Below are 5,832 nucleotides of genomic sequence, written 5' to 3'. Positions count from 1 at the left end.
CACACACACACACACACACACACACACACACACACACACACACACACACACACACGCACACACACACACACTTAGAGGGGTTGAAACTGGACAATATTATCTGTATTATCTGTTTTGTGCAATAACCCTGGCCTGACATGTGTGCAATTTCAACTACTACAATTATTATAATTATTATTTAACTTTTCACCATTCCAAATCCTTAGTTATGTTAATTATGTAAATATTGTATAATAACATTCCTTTATGTAAATGCCGTACATATCCAATTCCTTATATTTCTTTATGTCTGCTCTATTTATAATATTTGTGCAACTGCACCACAGAGTTTCCCTGCGGGGATCAGGAAAGTATTTCGGATTCTGATTCTGATGATCTGGTGATAACTGACCACCGAGTGTTGTGTGTTTATTCTACAACTTACTGCACTTCTTCTAATGAATACTTTTACTGAAGTATCCGAGTATTTACCGAAGTACTCACTGAAGTATCCGAGTATTTACTGAAGTATTAGAGTATTTACCGAAGTACACAATGAAGTATCCGAGTATTTACTGAAGTATTCGAGTATTTAGTTATTAAGCAGATAGCATACTCTGTTAGCTGTAAGCCGTTAGCTGAAACAAAGCACAGAGCAGATAGCATCCCCGGCTAGCTGTTAGCATATCTGCGTCCTGATTAGAAGGAGATTATTAGCTTTAGCATGAAGCTAAGCTAAAGGTTGCGCTCACCTTCGTCCTGGTCGTACATCTTTATTCACTTAAATCCCAAAACTCCACAAACTAACTCCGACAGGAGGACGTTCTGCACGCAGCGCGCCCCGGAAACACAAGTCACTTCCGGTCTGCTTCTTCTCTAATCAGTAGATAGGGATGACGCAGAGATGACGCAGATATGAGGCAGTGTTGCCCCCTCTGGCTAGACCGATGCACTGCGGGTCTGACAAAAACCCCCAGCGCCACATCAACTGGTTTAACTGTGTATAACCCGGGCTAAAGTGGTCTAAACTGTATAATACCCGGTCTAAACTGTGTATAACCCGGGGCCTGTAGATAACCAGTATGAGAAGATGAAGCTATGTCCAGCCAGGTGTAGATAACTCAGATTAAATTATAGCAAAGTCTAGACCTAGACCTACTCTATCTTTAAATTATAGAGAGGTCTAGACCTGCTCTACCTGTACATTATAGAGAGGTCTAGACCTGGTCTATCTGTAAATTATAGAGCGGTCTACACCTGCTCCATCTTTAAATTATAGAGCGGTCTAGACCTGCTCTATCTGTAAATTATAGAGAGGTCTAGACCTGCTCTACCTGTACATTATAGAGCGGTCTAGACCTGCTCTATATGTAAATTATAGAGAGGTCTAGACCTGGTCTATCTGTAAATTATAGAGTGGTCTAGACCGGCTCTACCTGTACATTATAGAGAGGTCCAGACCTGGTCTATCTTTAAATTATAGAGCGGTCTAGACCTGCTCTATCTGTAAATTATAGAGCGGTCTAGACCTGCTCTATCTGTAAATTATAGAGCGGTCTAGACCTGCTCTATCTGTAAATTATAGAGAGGTCTAGACCTGCTCTATCTGTAAATTAGAGTGTTCTAGTACTGCTCTATCTGTAAATTATAGAGCGGTCTAGACCTGCTCTATCTGTAAATTATAGAGTGGTCTAGACCTGCTCTATCTGTAAATTATAGAGAGGTCTAGACCTGCTCTATCTGTAAATTATAGAGTGGTCTAGACCTGCTCTATCTGTAAATTATAGAGTGGTCTAGACCTGCTCTATCTGTAATTTATAGAGTGGTCTAGACCTGCTCTATCTGTAGATTATAGAGTGGTCTAGACCTGCTCTATCTGTAAATTATAGAGTGGTCTAGACCGGCTCTATCTGTAATTTATAGTGGTCTATGTCATGTAATGTGCCCAAGTGAATGGGGCTATATACCTTTAAGGGCATTCTGTTACATCCCTACGTAAATATGCACGCAGCGCCAGTAACGTAAGACTTGCGGAGTTGTGAAGACATGCCTGTATGTTTTCTGCTTGTCTGCTTGACAACACACGTGTTCATGAAAGTCTAAGACCCCTGTGGACATTTGAATTCTTTACATGGTGTCAGAAGCGTTTGACGGACGCATTGCTTCTTCGAAAGATGGCCAAGTTTCACCCTCCGGAAAGTTTTGCCTTTGATCGACCGAATGAATGGAAGCAACGTGTCCAGCGATTTCGGCTAGCCACCAAGCTATGAGACAAGGACGGCGTGGTGCAGGTCAGTTCGCTGATTTATGCCATGGGGTCTGAGGCCAAAAACATCTTCAAGTCTTTCACCTTCAAGACGGAGGAGTATAAGAGTGACATTGACGTTGTGTTTTGGAAAATACAGCGCATACTTCCATCCTCAACGCAACATGATTCACAAGCACGGCTGTTTTCACCAGAGACAGCAGTGGTCCGGTGAGAAAGCTGAAATGTTTATCAGAGCCCTGTATGAGCTCAGAACACTGGGACTTCGGTGCAAATAGAGAACACATCCGTGACCTCATTTTGGACAAAGAACTGTCACGTAAATTAAAGCCACTGGCTGATCTTACACTTGCCCAAACCATCACAACTGTACGCCAGTCCTAGGAGGTTACACTCCAAGTCCACCTGCAGGGCGAGTCACATGCAGCAGGGCAGGAAGTCCGTGGGAGAGGATTAGGCAGAGGGAGAAAGAAAATGATCAAGGAGACTCAAAATGTGGAAAATTGAAACACAAATATCCGGAAAGGTGCCCAGCCATGAACTCTACGTGCAACAAGTGTAAGAAGGTGGGTCAATAGGAGATTAAATGTTATAGTAAATCAGTCAGAGAAGGGACTGAGACTGGTTCACAGACACCGTACTTCCTGGGTGCATGACGAACAATGGACAATACAGTTTACAATTGGAACAACACAGTCAAATTCAAAACTGACACGGGTGCAGATGTGAACATTATGGGAGAAGAGACTTTCAAGACACTAGTTCCCAACCAGAACTTGGAGTCGTTTGATGTCACACTGTGCAGCCCACGTGGTCATTTGGCCTGTTAGGAAAGTTTCAAGCCATCCCAGAATACAACGGAAAGCCGTACTCTTTCCTTGTGTACGTCATCGCTGGCCGTAACGCAAACAACCTGCTAAGCAGAGTCACAGCAACGATGATGGGGCTGGTGACACAGGTCGAAGAAGTCCACAGAGCATTCGGAGAGCATGGACTCCCCAAAACAGAGCCTGTCAAAATCCTGTTAAGAGATAATGCTGAGCCATGCACAGTGCACACCGCTCGTCAAAGAAGAATTAAAGAAGAATTTAAACGCATGGTGGAAAATGAGGTGACTGAGCCTGTGACTGAGCCCACTGACTGGTGCGCCCATGGTGCCAGTTCCAAGGAAAAATGGGAAGGTGCGCATCTGTGTTGATTTGAAGAGGTTACACGAGGCTGTACGGAGAGAGAGTTATGTCCTTCCAACTGCTGAGGAGATTACTGCAAGACTCAGTGGCGCAACCATGTTCACGTCTCTGGATGCTGCTTCCGGGTTTTGGCAGATCACTCTACACTCAGAAAGCACCAAGTTAACCACCTTCATAACACCCTTGGGGAGATTTGCTTTTAAAAGAATCCCATTCAGGATCACAAGTGCTCCAGAAATCTTTCAACGCAAAATGACGCAGACACTCAACGGCCTGGAAGGTGTGGCTATCTTCATGGATGATGTCCTCGTGTACGGAGACTTCAAAACAGCATGTTTAACTACTTGGGGAAATACATTCCCAATCTGTCTACAGTAGGTCAGCCACTTTATGAACTGTTTAAGTCCAAGACAGTATGGATGTGGGACCACCCTCAGCAGGAGGCATTCCAGCGGATTAAACACATCTTGTCCACTTCTACGATGTGAACCGCCCTGCTGCTGTCTCAGCTGAGGCCAGCAGTTATGGTATAGGCGGAGTACTGCTTGACTCCGCACTCTGCAAATTATAGAGAGGTCTAGACCTGCTCTATCTGTAGATTATAGAGCGGTCTAGACCTGCTCTATCTGTAAATTATAGAGAGGTCTAGACCTGCTCTATCTGTAAATTATAGAGAGGTCTAGACCTGCTCTATCTGTAAATTATAGAGAGGTCTAGACCTGCTCTATCTGTAAATTATAGAGAGGTCTAGACCTGCTCTATCTGTAAATTATAGAGAGGTCTAGACCTGCTCTATCTGTAAATTATAGAGAGGTCTAGACCTGCTCTATCTGTAAATTATAGAGAGGTCTAGACCTGCTCTATCTGTAAATTATAGAGAGGTCTAGACCTGCTCTATCTGTAGATTATAGAGCGGTCTAGACCTGCTCTATCTGTAGATTATAGAGAGGTCTAGACCTGCTCTGTAAGGTTCCTTGAGATAACTCAAGGAATAATTCATAAACTGATAAATAAATAATAAATAATAACAAAGTTAAATAAAGATTAACAGGATCAGTTTTTAGAGAAACAGACGTTTATTCAGCAGAAATATTGAGCACAATAATATTATAATATTAATATTAATATTATAATATTAATATTAATATTATATTATTAATATTATTAAAATATAAATATAATAATATTAGTATTAATGATATATTTATAAAATAATGATAATCAGCAGTTTACATGAACTGACCAACAGTTAAACTCTTGTTCAGTTCTTCAAAATAAAAGCCTGATTGAGAAAAAGACAACAAATGAGTAAAAAAAAAAAAAAATATCAAAATGAGAAAAGATTAACTTTACTTAAAACAAAAGAAGAGGATTTAAATCAGAAATATATATTTATAAGGTTTATACGTCAGGAAACTGAACAGACATCAACTCAAACTAAAAGTTTCTTATATTCAGAAATACACGAAAACAAAGAGATGAAGAAGAACCCTCTCCAGCTGTTTCCATGACGACCGTCTCCTCTGATCAGCTGATCACAGCTCGACTTCCTTTGTCACTGACAGAAAATAAAATCAACAGAAACAGGAAGACCGTGGTTACCAGTGTGTGTGTTGCCGTGGTTGCCTGTGTGTATGTGTGTTGCCGTGGTTTCCTGTGTGAATGTGGGTTGCCGTGGTTACCTGTGTTGACGGGGCTGTGGGGAGACTGGACGAGGCGGATGGCTCCGACGGCCGAAGCTTCTCCGTTGGCGTTGGCGGCGCAACACTCGTACGATCCCTCGTCTTCCTCCGTCAGGGGGGAGATCTGGAAAACAACACAGCAGCTGATTGGACCAACTACACTGCGGCTGATTGGTCCAGCCCAGGAGAGATGACATCACTTCCTGCGGTCTCATTGGCAAAGTTTAGCGGACTGGGGAGGAGAGGTATTAAAATTATATATATATATATGTATAATAATAATAATAATAATAATAATAATACATTTTATTTAAAGACGCCTTTCTTGGCACTCAAGGACGCCGCACAGGGAATTCATAAATTAAGAACAGCAAAACAAATACTATACAACAGCAAAACAAATACTATACAACAGCAAAACAAATACTATACAACAGCGAAACAAATACTATACAACAGCGAAACAAATACTTTACAGCAAAACAAATACTATACAACAGCAAAACCAATACTATACAGCAAAACAAATACTATACAACAGCAAAATCAATACTATACAGCAAAACAAATACAAATACTATACAACAGCAAAGAAATACTATACAGCAAAGCAACAGAAAAGGCAGAGCAACAGACATTAGGTGGAATAGGCAGTTATAAACAGATGTGTTTTTAGTTGTGATTTGAAATGGGGGAATGAATCAATGTTTCTGAG

The 5,832-nt window shown here is 41.4% G+C and overlaps 1 long non-coding RNA gene across 1 annotated transcript; it reads right to left on the bottom strand.

Moving 5' to 3' along the window:
* Positions 1-4,883: 4,883 nt before the first annotated feature.
* On the bottom strand, positions 4,884-5,260 carry LOC117941479. Its single transcript, XR_004655916.1, has 2 exons — positions 5,118-5,260; positions 4,884-4,993 (listed from the first exon to the last, which is right to left on the bottom strand). It is a non-coding gene; the product is annotated as an uncharacterized LOC117941479 (long non-coding RNA).
* Between the last annotated feature and the right edge of the window lie 572 nt (positions 5,261-5,832).

This window comes from Etheostoma cragini, unplaced genomic scaffold, assembly GCF_013103735.1.
Source record: "Etheostoma cragini isolate CJK2018 unplaced genomic scaffold, CSU_Ecrag_1.0 ScbMSFa_80, whole genome shotgun sequence".
NCBI lineage: Eukaryota > Metazoa > Chordata > Actinopteri > Perciformes > Percidae > Etheostoma > Etheostoma cragini.
Note: the sequence above shows the minus strand (reverse complement) of the source record. Positions and strands in the feature narration are given on the sequence as shown.